Consider the following 13,231-nt stretch of genomic DNA (forward strand, 5'->3'; position numbering starts at 1 on the left):
CTCCTCCATAACAGCATAAATATTTATGACATGTAGCTAATGCAGTCAACTTATTGGATTTCCAGCATTTCAGGTGGGAATTCTTCATACTAGAGAGACTAATATTATCCCTGAAGTAGCATACTGCTGGCCGACTGCAAAAGGAGTGTTTTAGCTCTTTGCCCTTCATTTGATAAGCTTTTTCAGATTAAAAATAAAATCTGACTTGTTGCTGGTTCTCCATCCTTATCAGAATCGGAATGGGAAAATAGGTGCCAGAAACCCTAGTAACTGCTCTCTTTAGGCTGGTCTTTGCAAGTGCTTGGAAAGGATCTTGCCAGTGTTCCCTCTAAGTTTTTCTGTCCATGGACAGAATAAATTTTGTTAGATGCACAAAGTCCTGTGCAGATGTGCACCACCAATAGAAACACACATTGCTGGCTGTGGGCTCTCTGCTAATCAGCTGGGCAGCACCTGAATCTCTCCTGGGTGGCTGCCCAAGCACTCAGCTTACAGGGAAGAGTGGACCTTGTTTATGAACTAAATAATAAGACAACAGCCTATCTTCATGAAGATGTAGGTTTAGATGGAGGCCCAGTTTCTTCAGCTGTGTGCTTGTGTAACTTCCTTGATTTCGAATGCATAAAATTGGAGTAAGCCCTTCTCAGTACCTGGGATGTAAGTCACACATGCACACAGCATACACTACCAGCTGCTTTTGGAAGCTGGTGGAAGACTTAAAGATGTCCGCACTGTGGGAGATCCTCCCCTGTGAATATTGAATATCTTATAAGCAGGAGCTAAAGGGTCACCAAGGAAGGATGCCTAAGGTTTAAGGCGCTGGTCTAGGATGCGGGAAAGGTGGTTTCAGTTCCCAGCTCTTTCACAAATTCCTTGTATGCAATGGTGACTGCTGAGGGGGTCTTTGGGGAGGCACCAGCCAGGTGCCCCGTCTCTGCCCCAAATCCCTCTGCTCTTCTTTGCTTCACTTCTGTCCCCACCCTTGCTCCGCCCCTCCATGGCACCCAAGGCAGATCTAGCAGTGGGCATCAAAGGCAAATGGGCTGCATTGTGAGTGATGGAACAAATGTGGCGAAATCCTTCCAGCACATTGACTGTGGGCCCCAGTCTATCTCAGGGCATGTTCTTCCTCCTTCAGACCCCTCTCCTGATCCATCTGGCTTCCTACCCTTTGATATACAGGAGCTGTTGCACTGGAGGCCTGGAATGCTACTAGCTAAACATAGCTGACAAATGACCATGTCCCATCCCTTTGGACTGAAACATTGCAGGCCGGAAAAAAGGAGGGAAACCTCTACCTTTTATCAGAGGAGCTCATAAATAATTATACATGATTAATTATTCTTGATTAAGCAGAGGGCTCCACAACAGCAGCGCAGGAAGGGGAAGCACAACCAGAAGGCAAAGAGAATGTGACCAGGAGGGAGGGAACGTGGTTGCTGGCTGCAGAGGGAAGGGGAGGCGGCAGGCAGCCTGAGATCTGCACAGAGATACACCCTGTTGGTAGGGCAGGACGCACACCTTCTTTCAGGCCAGACCACTCTGGGGGAGAGGGGGACTGCTCTGCACTCACTGGAAGTGGCATGGCACTTCCGCGAGAACAGGCGGGTGGGGCCAGAGCAGAGAAGGGAGTAGAAGGGATGTGGGCAGGGGGTGGGTGGGGAAAGGACGGGGTAGGGGTATGTGGCTGGTGACACTCTGAAATCCCCACACCGGTCATCTCTGTGGCAAGAGGACACAAGGCTGTGGCTGGAAGGCAAGAGGACAATGCAGAGGGATTACACCCCTCAGTTCTACAGCATGAACTTTGTGAGCGTAAGGAAGGGATAGTCTAGGTCAAACCAATGAGCAGTAATACTGCAAAGACACCTGGGCCAGGGGTGTCGAATATAAGGCAGCCCAATACCACAAAACAAGCCCACAACAAAAACACCTGCAAAAGAGGTGGCAAGAAGGGGACTCCATACAAGGACAAAACATTTCCAAGCCAGTGTCCTGGGCTAGCAGACATCTCAGACAGACTCATGGCTACTGTAAATCAGCAGCTGCCATGTGGAAGAAGAAAATTGTTCCAACAAAGGTCTTAAATATTACCATGCATTGGCTGGATGCAAGAAAAAAAAAACACCAATGACCAGGGTTCCCTGTAAGCTGAGCTCTTGGGCAGTTGCCCAGGTGCTGCCCAGCTGCTTAGCAGAGTGCCTACAACTGGTAGCCTGTGTTTCTATTGGTGGTGCACATCTGCACATGCCTTGGTGCACAGAACAAAATTTATTCTGTCTGTGGATGGAAATACTTAGAGGAAACACTGCCAATGGTGATGTATTTATACAATGAATTGACACAAAGAAAAACAACCCAGGGAGACCCCAGCACAGAGCAGGGGATGGAGACATTTGGGACCTTGCTGTGGTGGAAGGGAAGGCAGGTGCAATAGGCATGAATGCCCCCAGTGCTGGTGGGACAGCAGTGGCTATGCAGGAGATGGCAACCATTATGAACACAATACACAGGAATCCTCCCCACAAATGGCATGAAATTACAAGACATAGGAGTGAAAAATCCCTCCAGAGCCTGGTGCAGTGATGGCCCAACTCCACGAGAACTTCAGTTTTGGGGAGATGCAAGTTGAGGGAAAGCAGAAGTCAAGAGAGATTCCCAGATAATGGACCAGGGCAGTGGAAGTGTAAACTGGAGCCTATCCGGACTCATAGCTGATCAGCCGAGTTACAAATGAAGTCAAATTCTTCAGCTGGGCTCAGCTACAGCTCCGCTGTCAAAGACCCCGCTCTGCAGGGGGCATGGGTGTGGAATTGTCAGCTCCATTCCAGCAGGAGGAGCTACAGATGCCTACCTGGCTATCTTGGAGTTGCACAAATATAATTGACAGCGGAACTTGAACTAAATGGGGTTGCACGGACATAGCCAAGAGCAGAATGTAACCTGCAAAACCTATGAGCAAGACTTCCAAAAATAGGGGCTTAACATTAGGTTCAAAAACCTTGATAGAGGCGACTGCGAATGAATGGGTTGAATCTGAGAAGTGCTAAGCTGCTTGACTTTGCATATGGAGGAAAGAGATACACAGAGGAGTGATTTACCCAGGTAATCCAGGAATTGAACCACCACCTTCTGGCTGCCAATTTCCTGTAACCACTAGCCTACGCTGTCTATATTTGACTACCCAGCCATTTCTCCCACAGGGCATGTGTTTTTGAGGGGCTGAGCACCAGATTTTGCAGGGCACAACACCCAAAATGGGGGCCAAATTTTCAAAAGAACTCATCTGTCATTGAAACATCTAAATGAAGTGGCCATGGTTTCAGAAACATGAGGCCAACTGGAGCTGCTGGGTACTGAGCTCATTTCAAAAAAGAGCCTCTGATCACAGCACAATGTATTAGGCATAGCAATGGCAGAGAAGGGTACCTAGACCTTGAGTGGCTGTGTTACTCCTAAGAGATTACTTTGTGGCAGATGGAATTTGGCAAACCTCAGAGGCTCTTACTAGCTTCCACATGAAGGGGATTTATTGAAGCAAAGAGAAAACCTGGATTTTGGGACATTTGGGTTTCCAGGACTTGAAATTTCTTGGCAACACAAGGAGCAAATAGTCTAAGAGATTCTTCCAGGAATGAAGCTATACAGGCAGGTGGCTTTTCTCCCTTTGAACAAATATGCGAGTTCCTGAGCTGCATCTCAGTTGCTGTGGGATTCCCAGTTTGGTATTGCAGTAACATTGTTGAAAGGCAAGACGTTTCAGTGCTGTAAGCATCAGCCCTTCCTCCTGTTAGACAGATTCTAAACATGTGGGGAGGCATTAGAAATTGGTGTTCTGCTGCTATCTAGTGGCTATATGGCACTGGACTGTTTCACAGAATTAGCCAGAGATTGAAGATCTAGTCCCAGACCTTCATAAACCTTAATTATCCACAGGGAGAAGTTCAAAAAACAAATTGACAGGGCCAGACTAGTACCCAGAAAGCAACTACTCCAAGATAGACCCAAAAAAGCCAATAACAGAACACCACGTGTCATTACCTACAGCCCCCAACTCAAACCACTGCAATGCATCATTAAAGACTTACAACCTATCCTAAATCATGATGCCACACTCCAGAAGGCCCTAGGTGACAGACCAGTTCTCTCCTATAGACAACCTCCCAACCTTATGAGAATTCTCACTAGCAACCGGAAGCTATACCACAATAATGCCAATCCAATAATGGAATTTTTCCTTACAACAAGCTCCGTTGCCAACTTTGTCCACATATCTATTCTGGAGATACCACCACTGGACCTAACCATGTTAATTACAGAATCACAAGCACATTCTCCTGTTCTTCAGCTAATATCATGTATGCTATCATGTGCCAACAATGCCCACAAACCATGTATATAGGACAGACTGCAAACACTTTTTGCCAAAGAATGAATGGACACAGAGCAGACATCAAAAATTCCAAATACACAAACCTGTCAGCCAGCACTTTAATGGAGTGGGCCATTCTGTTAAAGACCTGAGAGTTTGTGTTCTACTGAAAAGAGACTTTAACAACCGTCTACAGAGAGAACGCTCAGAACTAACATTCGTATTCAAATTCGACATGTTAACATGTGGTTTGAACAGGGACAGCAATTACCAGGCCCATTATAAAGACTCTTTACATACTTTGATGTTTGACCTAACTCTTAACTTCTGCCCCCGCCACTGCCCGTCTCTCCACTCTCCTGATTTGCCAACCTTGACAACAATTTCTCTGATTTGTCTACCTTAAGAACATAAGAACGGCCATACGGAGTCAGACCAAAGGTCCATCCAGCCCAGTAGCCTGTCTGCCAACAGTGGCCAGTGCCAGGTGCCCCAGAGGGGGTGGACCGAAGACAATGATCAAACAATTTGTCTTCTGCCATCCAGCTCCAGCCTCTGACAATCAGAAGGCTGGGACACCATTCCTACCCTTGGCTAATAGCCTTTTATGGACCTAACCTCCATGAATTTATCTAGCTCTTTCTTAAATTCTGTTATAGTCCTAGCCTTCACAGTCTCCTCTGGCAAGGAGTTCCACAGGTTAACTATGCGCTGAGTGAGGAAGAACTTTCTTTTGTTAGTTTCAAACCTGCTACCCATTAATTCCATTTGGTGTCCTCTAGTTCTTGTATTATGGGCACAAGTAAATAACTTCTCCTTATTCACCCTCTCCACACCAGTCATAATTTTATATACTTCTATCATGTCCCCCCCCGCCCCCCTTAGTCTCCTCTTTTCTAAACAGAAAAGTCCCAGTCTCTTTAGCCTCTCCTCCTACGGGATAAAAATTGATAACAATTTTTGGACCTCTGTGCTTTATATATGGAGTTTGTTCTGGTCTGACTATGATCTGAAGAAGTGGGTCTGTCCCACGAAAGCTCATAACCTAAGAAATTATTTTGTTAGCCAGTAAGTGCTACATGATTGCTTTTTTGTTTTGATAGTCCCAGACTGGATAGAGAAGACAGAGGAGGTCATATATTTTACTGGTCCAACTTCTGTTGTTGAGAGAGACAAGATTTCAAGCTTTTTCCTGAAGAAGGGCTCTATATAAGCTCAAAAGCTTGCCTCTCCAACAGAAGTTGGTCCAATAAAAGGTATTATATCACCCAGCTTGTCTCTGTAATATCCTGGGACCAACAAGGCCACAACATCCCCAAAGTTGTGAATCTAGGGTGATAAGTGAAGACTATAGATTAGTAACTGCAGGATCTGATGGTGTGTTTGTGTGAGCATCTTTTCTATACATTTGTACCAGACTTAATTGTTCTCTTAATAATTAGAATCATCAGTCCAGAAATGCCTCATTCTTCAGATCCAACTATAAATACCACGCAACCTTGTCCGACCCCACTGGAAACCCTGAGGATTATAACATGGTTAACACTATTGATTTATCTCCTGTAATAACAGCACAGCTCAGGTCATCACTGAATTACTTGATATCAGGTATACATAGAAACAGAGGTGGAGTTCTAGTTTTATCTGGTTGAGCCAGACTCTGATCCTCACACAGTGAATATTACCTTCCTGCACATGTAGTCCTCCTGAAGTCAATGACACTACTCATGCCCTAAGGTCTACTCAGCATGAGTACAGCAATCAGAATCTTGTTCCCTGGGACCCCAGGAGGTGGTGGGGACAAGATTTGACTTTCCCTTGAACATACTTTCTTTGTTTTCATCACTGGTTTCCATACAAACCCTTTCGTTTGAAACTGGGAGGTGAAAGGATGAGTTTTTAATTAGCTCTCATGTAGAACCCATCCATCAGAAGGGAAGAGAAATGCCTTTGATTGACTTCTCTGTGAGAAGGAAAAAAGCATGAGGTGCTGAAGACCTCTCAGTGTATGTAGTGCAACTCAACAAGTCAGCTAGACCTCGTTTCTCTCTCTGGAGAGAACGGAATCAGACCACAAGCTGCCTTTGTTGGCAGTTGTTGTCAACACAGTATCCTGCCAGAAGCTGGTAGATGTGTGTGCATGCCTGTGTGCCTCCCTGGTTCTCACAGAGAGCCAGTGAAGCAGACCCTGAGCGAACCACCTCATAAGATGACAAAATCAGATGAGGGATGAAGGCACCCAGCCAGGCTGATTGACAAATGAAGCTCAACAATAGCTCCCTGCAGGCTCTACTGGATCACTAAGAATGTGCACCCCCTGACGATGGACCAGCTCAGTCAGTGGTAGGACTCTCCACGGCCCCCTAGGACGGACAAAGACAGGCCCTCTGAGATACAGCTTTATACATATACGAACCACTTACATATCACGGCTGATGTAGCAGGATGCCACCTTCTGAGGTACTGGGGTGCCACCTATTACTATATACATGTTAGGGTCACCCTGACCCTGGCTAGAGATCAGTATGTTCTTGTTACCTGTGGGAGTATGCTAGCATCGGGGTGTTCTGCTGCTACCTTGGAGTATGTTTGTATGACTTATACTTAGTACCTCTCAGGTGTTCATGTTTCTGCAATGGTCAGCCCTGTTTCTGACAGATTCTGTGAGCAGGGCCTGTCTCTTGCTCACAATCTGACTTTATATTAGCAAGTTTTGGCTATTACCATAGTGCAGGCCTGTGATATACAGCCTTATGCTCCAGGCTCTCTTCCCCCTAGTGTTCACATTGATACACTTGCACTTGAATATTACAGCCAGGTGTAGACTTATAGGAAGTTTTTGACATTTCATGATTTTCAGGGTATGGAGGCATTGGAATGGGCTGAGTGACTGTTTAATTACCAGCAAGCTTTGCTCTGGGTTTATGTCAGGATTACTTTTTATCATCTCCTGCTTGTAAAAGCTTCTGGCCAGAAGCCAGCCTTATCCACAGGCAAGGGAAGGGCTTCTTCTGGTCAGTTTCACGTTCTGGTTTCCTTGCTGCTTGGCTGGGTCACAAACACTCCAGGGGGAATTTGGATTCAGTTCTCCACCTGTGGGCTGTATGGGAATGGAGACAGTAACTTTAATGGAAACATCTGGTTTGGGATGTGGTTTTCTACACGTTCACCAGGGGCAAAATTCAGCCTGCCCCTTTCCTATTTCCCCTTAGAAAAAGGGATTCCAGAGCTTTAGTTGGAAACTAGAGGTATCTCAGAGCTGAACCACCTGCCTGGCACAGCTCATCTCCTCCAGACCTAGAAAGCTGATAACCTTCTGTTTTAGGAATGGCTTCCTCCTCTCAGGAATTTGTATGCTGCATCTCCTTGTTTATTAAAAGTCCAGTAGAACAGCAGCTGCCTCCCTGGGTACTACTCATATAGAGCTAGAAAGAGAAGTAAAAGGAATGTATTGCAAGCACCAGGTCATGCTTCAGATGTACAACCTCCCAGTGTATTGGCAGATGACCTGAAGTGACTTCATCTAGGGAGGGGCTTAACAGCAGCTGAGCCCAGTATAATAACTAGTACTTGCTAGAACCTCAGCGATTCTACTGTCAGTGACCCTAAAACAGGCTTCTCTTGAGCAGACTCAGCCAATTACGTCTCACTTAGCCAACCAGGGGTCATTTTGCAATACAAACAAATGAGATTAAAATAGAAAAACCCATTTTGATTTGTGACCTTATATCCAGATTTGAGCTGGCTTTTTTTTTTTTGTGCCACATGCCAAACCTCCATTTGTGTGCCCCAAAGAGCAGAGGGCCAAAAAAATAATTGCTCTATGTGTGCAAACTCATTTGCTATTAGAATTTCCAGCTTTGGGCAGGAGGGGGCAGCACAACATAAAAATAGTCACAAATTCAGAATGTCAGGACAGAGTTTCCAGATCTGAAGTGGGTCTGTCCTGCAAAAGCTCGTCACCTAATAAATTATTTTGTTAATCTCTAAAGTGCTACAGGCCTGCTTTTTTGTTTTGTAAAAATACAGCGATGCATGTGAGATAGGTACACATTTCATAGAAAACAAAATTGGTGTTTCTTAAATTTTTGAGACCATGGAATGCCAGACAATATTTTTTATCTGGAACACCTATGAAAATGTTCTTCAAAAATTGCTGTCAGACTAAATACAAACAAACAGCAACTTATACAGCAAAAACAAAATGAAGTAATTTAATCAGCTACCTAGCAATGAAGGAGTAACATTGTGTCTGGTTTTAACAACAGAAAATATAGACCATGAGTGTATTTTTCCAAACATTCACAGCACCCTGCTAGCTGTTCCAGTGTTCCATGGAACATAGTTTAAGAAACACTGAACTAAACTATGTATACAGACAAATGCTCCACACTACTAAAAATCAGAGCCAAGGCGTATGAATTTGAGCGTCCAAAAACACACACTCCCTTTGAAAATTTGGCTTCTGGTACATGAAACCTGCATCATACTACTGTACTCACATTCTAATCTTGTATCAGTTCAGCGAAAGACAGGCTCAGCATGTCCCACTTTCTGAGTTTCAAATCCCACCCCTCCGATCTGTGCTGATTAAATTTTAGTGTACTCATTTTAAAGCAGCAGTCATGAGGACAGGGGCTTAAGTGAACATGGTGGGTGCACACTAGTGGTAGCTTGACAATTAATGACTGAGGGGAGCAAGAGTGGCTGCCATTCCAGAGAAACAAACTGCTTGGTATGAACAGCCATCACTAATAACTTTCATAAGCAGCTGAATTGTTGATAGCTAGGGGCCAGGGAGTAAATCCCCGTGAGCAGAATCTTTTCATAGCTAGTCAATACTTCCTTCAAATAGATTGAATCCTCTAATTTTCCTGGTCTATTCCTTGGTAAGACTGAATAGAATGAAGTGTTGGTCAACAAGAGTCAAGAAAAGACCCTTTGCAGTCTCGACTACTCAGTGGGGATAAAGCCATGCAACAGAGCAGAATGAGAACCAGAGCTGGCCGCACCTTACTTTGCAAGCCCCCTTTTTACATGCGTGTCCCTTTAGCAATATCAGTGGTGAAAAAAAAATCTACATGGAGAGAAGCCAGCGGAATCTGGCAACCCTGTTTGTGAGCAACAGTAAACAAAATGTCTGGTAGGCCACACATAGAACCCCGATGGGCCATATGTGGCCTGTAGGCAACAGATTTAGACAATCACCTTCCCCTTTAGACAGCCTCACACAGGCTCCAATGGTAGATCCACTTCAGCAACTGATCAGGCCCCTTGCAGAGAACAAGAGTTGTTTTGGGAACAAGAAGTTGCTGCGTGAGCAAAAGCCAGGGAGGCTGCCAGGACAGTGGTTTGGTCTCTCTTTGTGAACAATCCAGGCCATATTGCTAAGACTGTTCCCACCTTTCTCCTTTCCTTGGTGCCTTCCCTGAAGGTGGGAATGCCCAAGTGTACTGCTATGCTTAGTACCTGCTGCCTTGCAGGGAGTGGGGAAGAAAGCCAGAGAAGTGAGTGGGTGGGACCCATATACCCTGGTCCTGAAAAGAGCCCTGCTGGTGCTTTAGGGCCCAAGAGTGGGAGAGGCAATAGAAAAAAGGGAACATAGTCTCAACAGTCTGGGTGGGGGGAATGTTCCCACTAATCTCTTCCATCCATGTGCAGAAAAATTTGATTAAAGATTGTACCAAGTTATGTGCAAATGTGCACCACCCATAGAAATACAAACTCCTAGCTGTGGGTGCTCTGCTAATCAGCTGGATGGCACTGGATTCTCTCCTGAGCAGCCACACAAGCACTCAGCTTACAGGGAACACCAGTGAGATGGGGGCACACTCAGGGACAGAGGATGAGCCTGTGTGGGGAGCCTCATGTAGAGATGTCAGTGGTGGACAGGACTGAGGGTGGATTTAGTGGGCCAGGATAGGGAGCATAGGATAAACTGAAGGCCAGAGAATGAATCGTTTTGTGGAGAGAAGCAATAAGAAATGCACAGGGCATGAGTCCAGCCTGATGTGAAGGGAGCATTGCATTGACTGGGGAGGCAGAGGGGAAATTGGCAGAGGGTATGGAGTTGGGAGGGGCATCCTGATTTGACAGAGGGTGGGAAGGAAAGCAGATGTGGAACTATGTGAGTGGGGAGTAGCTAACTGATTAGTTACAGAGGCTGAATTAGTCAGGGAGGTGTGTTGGGACAGATGGTGGACCGGGAAGGAGTGGAGAGGGTCAGTGAGGTATACTGAAAGCTGAATGGACTGCTTAATCGATGGGGGGGGGTGAAGTTTGTGATTCAAGTGCTTTTAATAATCTGTTCGCCAGTGCAGGGCGGAGGCGGAGTACTCAGGGGCCTGGGAATTAAAATTTACTATTAATTCATTTACTCTGCTAGAATGGACAAAGGCTCCGATCCAGATGGAGACCACCCCAGACTGTGCTAGGTGCTGTAGAAACACTGAGAGAGAGTATCCCTGCCCCAGAAAGTTCACAGTCTAGGATGCTGCTCCTGTGAACACTTATACACATGCTTAGCTTTACCACTGGTTGTAGCCCTGTCTCACGGTTGAAAAGTTAAACCAGCATTTGCAGGATCGGGGCCTAACTAGACCAGACAAACGACAGCAGACACATCATAAGTAAAATATCAAAAATATGTTTCTAAAAGTCTTTGCCCACCTCTTTGTTTATATAGTGAACTTGTGTTTCCTTCTTACTTTGATTTATGTTTGTTTAACCCTTTAAATGCCTGCCTGTTTTCTTGGGTTATTATTCAAACTCTCTTCCTTCATTGTCACCTTTCCTTAACATTGTTTCCTCTAATTTTTTCCATCCATGTGCAGAATAAATTTTATGTGTACCGAGGTATGCATGGATGTGCACCACCAGGAGACTCACATGCTGCTGGCTGGGGGCACTCTGCCAATCAGGTGGGCAGCCCCTGAATCTCTCCTGGTTGGCCACCTAAGTGCTCAGCTTACAGGGAACACTGTTTCTCTACTCCTCCTATTTTAGCAACATCCTATAGCACCAGGTGGCCTTCCCCTTTAAAGGTCATGTAGCCAGAGACTAGTCAGCCCTGTTTGTTTATGAGGCCCAGCTGGGACATGATCAGGTGAAGCCTATAAAGGTCTGGGAGAGCCCCTCCCATATAGCTAGACACAGAGCTGGCTTGACTCTTATAGCAGAGGGTAGAGGTAGCGGTAGCCAGTTTTTTGGGGGATGTGTTTCTGGCCAGCTCTGTAAGTGAGACAAACCCACGCAAGCTTCTGAGAGGTGTAGCCTTGGGGGAGTATGTAGGGAAACTGCTTTTGTTTTCTTGTGTGTTGGGAGGTTTTGAAGAAGAAAACTGTGTCTGGCAGAGATTTGACAGTGGCTGTGAATCCTCTGTGGGAGATTCAACCTGTGAGAGGGAAAACTAGGTCAGTAGCACCTCTTCTGGGTGTACTGGTCCCACTCTGCATCTTGTGACCTTAGTCTCTCTCCTGGATGTGACCTAGTAAAACTCCAGAGGTCAAGTCCTGTCCTAGCCCAGAGACCCATTTCTCAGTAAAGACCTAAGTGATGGCTTGATAGAGGAGCTGAGAAGAAAAGTCTCTTATCTAGCCTCAGTCAGGGTCTGAAGAGTTTCGATGGGGACCAGACTGCAGAGCTGCAAACAGGTGAGTGTGGCTGGGGTGCTGATGGGGCTGTGGGGGACAAGTATGGTGAGAACTGCTGGCTAGAAGCAGGGGGGAAGGAGAAAGAAGAGGAGCAACAGTAAATGGATGCCTCACCCACTACAGGTTGCACCTGTCTAATCCAGAGCTCTCTTGTCTGAACATCTGTAATTGGGCATAGTTTTACTTAGCCACATGCCTACTTACCATGTGTGTGGCCAAGTTTCCTGCAGTCCCATAAAGTCTGTTTCCAGCCACCAGTCCTGGCTGTGTGTGCTGTGCTGTTAGCTGTAATTTACCCCAATGACTTCTCAGAGCCCAGTAAGCAGTGGAAGTGTTGGTAATGTGCTAGGCAATATTGACCTCCTATGGTCTGGAAAACTCTCTTCTTTGGTGCTAGTCAGGTCCTGAGAGAGATTCAATTTACATTGATAAAAGCAGACTAGGTGTGAGAATCAGTGAGGAGGAAGATTCAGTGAAACAGAAAATTGGGACCTGAGCAGCTATGAAAGGGGAAGAGGGAAAGTTATTTAATTGTCGGAAAATGGGCAGGAGAAAAGTCATATCTAAACTCTCAATAGAGGGCAGATTGTGTACATGTATGCAAAAAGATAGTGGAGACAGTATGATTTATGTGGTCTAACAGAAGTAGTGGGGAAAAATAGCCTACAAAATAAGGCTTTGGTGTAGTCCCTTTTGGACAGGATAAGGATAGTTTGAGAGCTTTAGGGAGGTGCTAGTTTTTGGAGTCTGGTGTTCCATAGTGCATTGTTGTCAATATGCCTTACAACAAAGGCTACCTATGATCTAATTGTTTCTCAGATGGGGAAACTGAGCCACAGCAAAGGTGATGCAAATTACCAAAGTGTCAACAGTGAGTCTGGGAACCCTGGGAATGACATCTCAGTCCAGACAATAAAAAACATGAGAGGTTGCCACTACTACATTATTGCTGCTGTTGCTTGCAGTCTTGCTCAAAGTCTTTTGAAAAGACCAATTAGCAGCCCTGCCTGATATGTAAAAGTTGGGTTGGGCAGGAGCCCTATGTCCTACAATTTAAACTTGTCAGAGCTCCTCCTTTGTATTTGCCTACTGGTGGACATGGAACAATTCCCCATAGTCCTTCTAATGGTAACATTGATCTTCCCTGGCTCTTGCATAGTGCTTTTCACTGGTGCATCTTGTGTTTTTTGCAGAGGAGGTCAGTATT

The sequence above is a fragment of the Carettochelys insculpta genome, chromosome 26 (genome assembly GCF_033958435.1).
Source record: "Carettochelys insculpta isolate YL-2023 chromosome 26, ASM3395843v1, whole genome shotgun sequence".
Classification (NCBI taxonomy): Eukaryota; Metazoa; Chordata; order Testudines; family Carettochelyidae; genus Carettochelys; species Carettochelys insculpta.